The sequence below is a fragment of the Nelusetta ayraudi genome, unplaced genomic scaffold (assembly GCF_046127955.1).
Source record: "Nelusetta ayraudi isolate G7.1 ecotype Tasmania unplaced genomic scaffold, CSIRO-AGI_Nayr_v1 ptg000089l, whole genome shotgun sequence".
Classification (NCBI taxonomy): Eukaryota; Metazoa; Chordata; class Actinopteri; order Tetraodontiformes; family Monacanthidae; genus Nelusetta; species Nelusetta ayraudi.
In genome coordinates this window covers 2,491,234-2,500,314 of record NW_027466139.1, presented here as the reverse complement: position 1 = coordinate 2,500,314, position 9,081 = coordinate 2,491,234, and positions in this window count along the sequence as shown.

The window sequence follows — 9,081 nt, the reverse complement described above, 5'->3', positions numbered from 1 at the left end:
TACCGTTGTGATCATTAAAATACCTCCAGTCACTCTTGATCTGCTGTGAGTGTACCCCAGGGAGGGACGGGGCTGGAGGGGTGTGTATGTGTGTGTGTGTGTCTGATCGATTCTCACACAAACTACCTGCAGAGTCAAAGTCTGCCTCTTTGTTTTTGTCTACCGCTGACCTGGAAGCCGTAGCGGGATCAACGGTTCTTCGTTGTTTATCTTATCCTGTAATAAAAACCCTGTCGTTATCAAATACTTCATGTACTTTAATGACCGGTTGTTGCGTCACTTCAGTTTCCCAAATCAACTCCACCAAGTGTGGATAGTGTTGTGTTAGTGTGTAGGTTAGGATGAGGATTAAGTCTGGGGTTATGTTAGGCATAAGGTTAGGGCTTGCGTTGTGTTAGAGTTGTGTTAGGGAAGTAAAGAATAGTCAAATTAGATGAGTCAGGTTACCAAGACTCTAAGATGTTTTTATGAAGTTTTCCAATTGAGATAAAGGGGTTAGGGTTAGGGTTACATTATGGTTGGTGCTAGGATTATGGTTAGGATTAAGGTTACTGCTGGAATTAGGGTTAGGGTTTCGGGGTTCCTCATGCGCTAGAAGCCCCAAATTTGATGTAGGTGTGTCTTAGGGGCTCCTGATGAAAAAGCAAGCAGCCCCATGTCTCTAGGACAAACTTGGTTTTTGAGCTCCATAGACTTGCATGGCATTAGGGTTAGTGATAAGGCTGGAATTAGGGTTAGGGTTAGGGTTACTACTGGAATTAGGGTTATGGTTTCGGGGTTCCTCATGCTCTAGAAGCCCTAAATTTGATATAGGTGTGTCTTGGGGGCTCCTGATGAAAAAGCAAGCAGCCCCATGTCTCTAGGACAAACTTGGTTTTTGAGCATCATAGACTTGCATGGCATTAGGGTTAGTGATAAGGCTGGAATTAGGGTTAGGGTTAGGGTTACTACTGGAATTAGGGTTATGGTTTCGGGGTTCCTCATGCTCTAGAAGCCCTAAATTTGATATAGGTGTGTCTTGGGGGCTCCTGATGAAAAAGCAAGTGGCCCCATGTCTCTAGGACAAAGTTGAAATTTCACCCCATAGACTTGCATTGAAATAAGGCTGAAGCTAGGGTTAGGGTTAGGGTTAGGGTTCCTCAAGTACTACAAGCCCCAAATTTGGTGTGGGCGCTTCTTGGGGGCTCCTGATGAAAAAGCAAGTGGCCCCATGTCTCTAGGACAAAGTTGAAATTTCACCCCATAGACTTGCATTGAAATAAGGCTGAAGCTAGGGTTAGGGTTAGGGTTAGGGTTCTTCAAGTAGTAGAAGCCCCAAATTTGGTGTGGGCGCTTCTTGGGGGCTCCTGATGAAAAAGCAAGTGGCCCCATGTCTCTAGGACAACGTTGAAATTTCACCCCATAGACTTGCATTGAAATAAGGCTGAAGCTAGGGTTAGGGTTAGGGTTAGGGTTAGGGTTCCTCAAGTAGTAGAAGCCCCAAATTTGGTGTGGGCGCTTCTTGGGGGCTCCTGATGAAAACGCAAGTGGCCCCATGACTCTAGGACAAAGTTGAAATTTCACCCCATAGACTTGCATTGAAATAAGGCTCAAGCTAGGGTTAGGGTTAGGGTTAGGGTTCCTCAAGTAGTAGAAGCCCCAAATTTGGTGTGGGCGCTTCTTGGGGGCTCCTGATGAAAAAGCAAGTGGCCCCATGTCTCTAGGACAACGTTGAAATTTCACCCCATAGACTTGCATTGAAATAAGGCTGAAGCTAGGGTTAGGGTTAGGGTTAGGGTTAGGGTTCCTCAAGTAGTAGAAGCCCCAAATTTGGTGTGGGCGCTTCTTGGGGGCTCCTGATGAAAAAGCAAGTGGCCCCATGTCTCTAGGACAACGTTGAAATTTCACCCCATCGACCTGCATTGAAATAAGGCTCATGCTAGGGTTAGGGTTATCGTTAGGGTTAGGGTTCCTCAAGTACTAGAAGCCCCAAATTTGGTGTGGGCGCTTCTTGGGGGCTCCTGATGAAAAAGCAAGTGGCCCCATGTCTCTAGGACAAAGTTGAAATTTCACCCCATCGACCTGCATTGAAATAAGGCTGAAGCTAGGGTTAGGGTTAGGGTTAGGGTTCCTCAAGTAGTAGAAGCCCCAAATTTGGTGTGGGCGCTTCTTGGGGACTCCTGATGAAAAAGCAGGTAGCCCCATGTCTCTAGGACAAAGTTGAAATTTCACCCCATAGACCTGCATTGAAATAAGGCTGAAGCTAGGGTTAGGGTTAGGGTTAGGGTTCCTCAAGTAGTAGAAGCCCCAAATTTGGTGTGGGCGCTTCTTGGGGGCTCCTGATGAAAAAGCAAGTGGCCCCATGTCTCTAGGACAACGTTGAAATTTCACCCCATAGACCTGCATTGAAATAAGGCTGAAGCTAGGGTTAGGGTTAGGGTTAGGGTTAGGGTTCCTCAAGTAGTAGAAGCCCCAAATTTGGTGTGGGCGCTTCTTGGGGGCTCCTGATGAAAAAGCAAGTGGCCCCATGTCTCTAGGACAACGTTGAAATTTCACCCCATAGACCTGCATTGAAATAAGGCTGAAGCTAGGGTTAGGGTTAGGGTTAGGGTTAGGGTTCCTCAAGTAGTAGAAGCCCCAAATTTGGTGTGGGCGCTTCTTGGGGGCTCCTGATGAAAAAGCAAGTGGCCCCATGTCTCTAGGACAACGTTGAAATTTCACCCCATAGACCTGCATTGAAATAAGGCTGAAGCTAGGGTTAGGGTTATCGTTAGGGTTAGGGTTAGGGTTAGGGTTCCTCAAGTACTAGAAGCCCCAAATTTGGTGTGGGCGCTTCTTGGGGGCTCCTGATGAAAAAGCAAGTGGCCCCATGTCTCTAGGACAACGTTGAAATTTCACCCCATAGACCTGCATTGAAATAAGGCTGAAGCTAGGGTTAGGGTTAGGGTTAGGGTTAGGGTTCCTCAAGTAGTAGAAGCCCCAAATTTGGTGTGGGCGCTTCTTGGGGGCTCCTGATGAAAAAGCAAGTGGCCCCATGTCTCTAGGACAACGTTGAAATTTCACCCCATAGACCTGCATTGAAATAAGGCTGAAGCTAGGGTTAGGGTTATCGTTAGGGTTAGGGTTAGGGTTAGGGTTCCTCAAGTACTAGAAGCCCCAAATTTGGTGTGGGCGCTTCTTGGGGACTCCTGATGAAAAAGCAAGTGGCCCCATGTCTCTAGGACAAAGTTGAAGTTTCACCCCATAGACCTGCATTGAAATAAGGCTGAAGCTAGGGTTACGGTTAGGGTTAGGGTTCCTCAAGTAGTAGAAGCCCCAAATTTGGTGTGGGCGCTTCTTGGGGGCTCCTGATGAAAAAGCAAGTGGCCCCATGTCTCTAGGACAACGTTGAAATTTCACCCCATAGACCTGCATTGAAATAAGGCTGAAGCTAGGGTTAGGGTTAGGGTTAGGGTTAGGGTTCCTCAAGTACTAGAAGCCCCAAATTTGGTGTGGGCGCTTCTTGGGGGCTCCTGATGAAAAAGCAAGTGGCCCCATGTCTCTAGGACAACGTTGAAATTTCACCCCATAGACCTGCATTGAAATAAGGCTGAAGCTAGGGTTAGGGTTATCGTTAGGGTTAGGGTTAGGGTTAGGGTTCCTCAAGTACTAGAAGCCCCAAATTTGGTGTGGGCGCTTCTTGGGGGCTCCTGATGAAAAAGCAAGTGGCCCCATGTCTCTAGGACAAAGTTGAAATTTCACCCCATAGACTTGCATTGAAATAAGGCTGAAGCTAGGGTTAGGGTTAGGGTTAGGGTTCCTCAAGTACTAGAAGCCCCAAATTTGGTGTGGGCGCTTCTTGGGGGCTCCTGATGAAAAAGCAAGTGGCCCCATGTCTCTAGGACAAAGTTGAAATTTCACCCCATAGACTTGCATTGAAATAAGGCTGAAGCTAGGGTTAGGGTTATCGTTAGGGTTAGGGTTAGGGTTAGGGTTCCTCAAGTACTAGAAGCCCCAAATTTGGTGTGGGCGCTTCTTGGGGGCTCCTGATGAAAAAGCAAGTGGCCCCATGTCTCTAGGACAACGTTGAAATTTCACCCCATAGACCTGCATTGAAATAAAGCTGAAGCTAGGGTTAGGGTTAGGGTTAGGGTTAGGGTTCCTCAAGTAGTAGAAGCCCCAAATTTGGTGTGGGCGCTTCTTGGGGGCTCCTGATGAAAAAGCAAGTGGCCCCATGTCTCTAGGACAACGTTGAAATTTCACCCCATCGACCTGCATTGAAATAAGGCTCATGCTAGGGTTAGGGTTATCGTTAGGGTTAGGGTTCCTCAAGTACTACAAGCCCCAAATTTGGTGTGGGCGCTTCTTGGGGGCTCCTGATGAAAAAGCAAGTGGCCCCATGTCTCTAGGACAAAGTTGAAATTTCACCCCATAGACTTGCATTGAAATAAGGCTGAAGCTAGGGTTAGGGTTAGGGTTAGGGTTAGGGTTCCTCAAGTACTAGAAGCCCCAAATTTGGTGTGGGCGCTTCTTGGGGACTCCTGATGAAAAAGCAAGTGGCCCCATGTCTCTAGGACAAAGTTGAAGTTTCACCCCATAGACCTGCATTGAAATAAGGCTGAAGCTAGGGTTAGGGTTAGGGTTAGGGTTAGGGTTCCTCAAGTACTAGAAGCCCCAAATTTGGTGTGGGCGCTTCTTGGGGGCTCCTGATGAAAAAGCAAGTGGCCCCATGTCTCTAGGACAACGTTGAAATTTCACCCCATAGACCTGCATTGAAATAAGGCTGAAGCTAGGGTTAGGGTTATCGTTAGGGTTAGGGTTAGGGTTAGGGTTCCTCAAGTACTAGAAGCCCCAAATTTGGTGTGGGCGCTTCTTGGGGGCTCCTGATGAAAAAGCAAGTGGCCCCATGTCTCTAGGACAACGTTGAAATTTCACCCCATAGACCTGCATTGAAATAAGGCTGAAGCTAGGGTTAGGGTTAGGGTTAGGGTTAGGGTTAGGGTTCCTCAAGTAGTAGAAGCCCCAAATTTGGTGTGGGCGCTTCTTGGGGGCTCCTGATGAAAAAGCAAGTGGCCCCATGTCTCTAGGACAACGTTGAAATTTCACCCCATAGACCTGCATTGAAATAAGGCTGAAGCTAGGGTTAGGGTTATCGTTAGGGTTAGGGTTAGGGTTAGGGTTCCTCAAGTACTAGAAGCCCCAAATTTGGTGTGGGCGCTTCTTGGGGGCTCCTGATGAAAAAGCAAGTGGCCCCATGTCTCTAGGACAACGTTGAAATTTCACCCCATAGACCTGCATTGAAATAAGGCTGAAGCTAGGGTTAGGGTTATCGTTAGGGTTAGGGTTAGGGTTAGGGTTCCTCAAGTACTAGAAGCCCCAAATTTGGTGTGGGCGCTTCTTGGGGGCTCCTGATGAAAAAGCAAGTGGCCCCATGTCTCTAGGACAAAGTTGAAATTTCACCCCATAGACTTGCATTGAAATAAGGCTGAAGCTAGGGTTAGGGTTAGGGTTAGGGTTTCTCAAGTACTAGAAGCCCCAAATTTGGTGTGGGCGCTTCTTGGGGGCTCCTGATGAAAAAGCAAGTGGCCCCATGTCTCTAGGACAAAGTTGAAATTTCACCCCATAGACCTGCATTGAAATAAGGCTGAAGCTAGGGTTAGGGTTATCGTTAGGGTTAGGGTTAGGGTTAGGGTTCCTCAAGTACTAGAAGCCCCAAATTTGGTGTGGGCGCTTCTTGGGGGCTCCTGATGAAAAAGCAAGTGGCCCCATGTCTCTAGGACAACGTTGAAATTTCACCCCATAGACCTGCATTGAAATAAGGCTGAAGCTAGGGTTAGGGTTAGGGTTAGGGTTAGGGTTCCTCAAGTACTACAAGCCCCAAATTTGGTGTGGGCGCTTCTTGGGGGCTCCTGATGAAAAAGCAAGTGGCCCCATGTCTCTAGGACAAAGTTGAAATTTCACCCCATCGACCTGCATTGAAATAAGGCTCAAGCTAGGGTTAGGGTTATCGTTAGGGTTAGGGTTAGGGTTAGGGTTCCTCAAGTACTAGAAGCCCCAAATTTGGTGTGGGCGCTTCTTGGGGACTCCTGACGAAAAAGCAAGTGGCCCCATGTCTCTAGGACAAAGTTGAAGTTTCACCCCATAGACCTGCATTGAAATAAGGCTGAAGCTAGGGTTAGGGTTAGGGTTAGGGTTAGGGTTCCTCAAGTAGTAGAAGCCCCAAATTTGGTGTGGGCGCTTCTTGGGGGCTCCTGATGAAAAAGCAAGTGGCCCCATGTCTCTAGGACAACGTTGAAATTTCACCCCATCGACCTGCATTGAAATAAGGCTGAAGCTAGGGTTAGGGTTAGGGTTAGGGTTCCTCAAGTAGTACAAGCCCCAAATTTGGTGTGGGCGCTTCTTGGGGGCTCCTGATGAAAAAGCAAGTGGCCCCATGTCTCTAGGACAACGTTGAAATTTCACCCCATAGACCTGCATTGAAATAAGGCTGAAGCTAGGGTTAGGGTTAGGGTTAGGGTTAGGGTTCCTCAAGTACTAGAAGCCCCAAATTTGGTGTGGGCGCTTCTTGGGGGCTCCTGATGAAAAAGCAAGTGGCCCCATGTCTCTAGGACAACGTTGAAATTTCACCCCATAGACCTGCATTGAAATAAGGCTGAAGCTAGGGTTAGGGTTATCGTTAGGGTTAGGGTTAGGGTTAGGGTTCCTCAAGTACTAGAAGCCCCAAATTTGGTGTGGGCGCTTCTTGGGGGCTCCTGATGAAAAAGCAAGTGGCCCCATGTCTCTAGGACAAAGTTGAAATTTCACCCCATAGACTTGCATTGAAATAAGGCTGAAGCTAGGGTTAGGGTTAGGGTTAGGGTTCCTCAAGTACTAGAAGCCCCAAATTTGGTGTGGGCGCTTCTTGGGGGCTCCTGATGAAAAAGCAAGTGGCCCCATGTCTCTAGGACAAAGTTGAAATTTCACCCCATAGACTTGCATTGAAATAAGGCTGAAGCTAGGGTTAGGGTTATCGTTAGGGTTAGGGTTAGGGTTAGGGTTCCTCAAGTACTAGAAGCCCCAAATTTGGTGTGGGCGCTTCTTGGGGGCTCCTGATGAAAAAGCAAGTGGCCCCATGTCTCTAGGACAACGTTGAAATTTCACCCCATAGACCTGCATTGAAATAAGGCTGAAGCTAGGGTTAGGGTTAGGGTTAGGGTTAGGGTTCCTCAAGTAGTAGAAGCCCCAAATTTGGTGTGGGCGCTTCTTGGGGGCTCCTGATGAAAAAGCAAGTGGCCCCATGTCTCTAGGACAACGTTGAAATTTCACCCCATCGACCTGCATTGAAATAAGGCTCATGCTAGGGTTAGGGTTATCGTTAGGGTTAGGGTTCCTCAAGTACTACAAGCCCCAAATTTGGTGTGGGCGCTTCTTGGGGGCTCCTGATGAAAAAGCAAGTGGCCCCATGTCTCTAGGACAAAGTTGAAATTTCACCCCATAGACTTGCATTGAAATAAGGCTGAAGCTAGGGTTAGGGTTAGGGTTAGGGTTAGGGTTCCTCAAGTACTAGAAGCCCCAAATTTGGTGTGGGCGCTTCTTGGGGACTCCTGATGAAAACGCAAGTGGCCCCATGTCTCTAGGACAAAGTTGAAGTTTCACCCCATAGACCTGCATTGAAATAAGGCTGAAGCTAGGGTTAGGGTTAGGGTTAGGGTTAGGGTTCCTCAAGTACTAGAAGCCCCAAATTTGGTGTGGGCGCTTCTTGGGGGCTCCTGATGAAAAAGCAAGTGGCCCCATGTCTCTAGGACAACGTTGAAATTTCACCCCATAGACCTGCATTGAAATAAGGCTGAAGCTAGGGTTAGGGTTAGGGTTAGGGTTAGGGTTAGGGTTAGGGTTCCTCAAGTACTAGAAGCCCCAAATTTGGTGTGGGCGCTTCTTGGGGGCTCCTGATGAAAAAGCAAGTGGCCCCATGTCTCTAGGACAACGTTGAAATTTCACCCCATAGACCTGCATTGAAATAAGGCTGAAGCTAGGGTTAGGGTTATCGTTAGGGTTAGGGTTAGGGTTAGGGTTCCTCAAGTACTAGAAGCCCCAAATTTGGTGTGGGCGCTTCTTGGGGGCTCCTGATGAAAAAGCAAGTGGCCCCATGTCTCTAGGACAACGTTGAAATTTCACCCCATAGACCTGCATTGAAATAAGGCTGAAGCTAGGGTTAGGGTTAGGGTTAGGGTTAGGGTTAGGGTTCCTCAAGTACTAGAAGCCCCAAATTTGGTGTGGGCGCTTCTTGGGGGCTCCTGATGAAAAAGCAAGTGGCCCCATGTCTCTAGGACAACGTTGAAATTTCACCCCATAGACCTGCATTGAAATAAGGCTGAAGCTAGGGTTAGGGTTATCGTTAGGGTTAGGGTTAGGGTTAGGGTTCCTCAAGTACTAGAAGCCCCAAATTTGGTGTGGGCGCTTCTTGGGGGCTCCTGATGAAAAAGCAAGTGGCCCCATGTCTCTAGGACAACGTTGAAATTTCACCCCATAGACCTGCATTGAAATAAGGCTGAAGCTAGGGTTAGGGTTATCGTTAGGGTTAGGGTTAGGGTTAGGGTTCCTCAAGTACTAGAAGCCCCAAATTTGGTGTGGGCGCTTCTTGGGGGCTCCTGATGAAAAAGCAAGTGGCCCCATGTCTCTAGGACAAAGTTGAAATTTCACCCCATAGACTTGCATTGAAATAAGGCTGAAGCTAGGGTTAGGGTTAGGGTTAGGGTTTCTCAAGTACTAGAAGCCCCAAATTTGGTGTGGGCGCTTCTTGGGGGCTCCTGATGAAAAAGCAAGTGGCCCCATGTCTCTAGGACAAAGTTGAAATTTCACCCCATAGACTTGCATTGAAATAAGGCTGAAGCTAGGGTTAGGGTTATCGTTAGGGTTAGGGTTAGGGTTAGGGTTCCTCAAGTACTAGAAGCCCCAAATTTGGTGTGGGCGCTTCTTGGGGGCTCCTGATGAAAAAGCAAGTGGCCCCATGTCTCTAGGACAACGTTGAAATTTCACCCCATAGACCTGCATTGAAATAAGGCTGAAGCTAGGGTTAGGGTTAGGGTTAGGGTTAGGGTTCCTCAAGTAGTAGAAGCCCCAAATTTGGTGTGGGCGCTTCTTGGG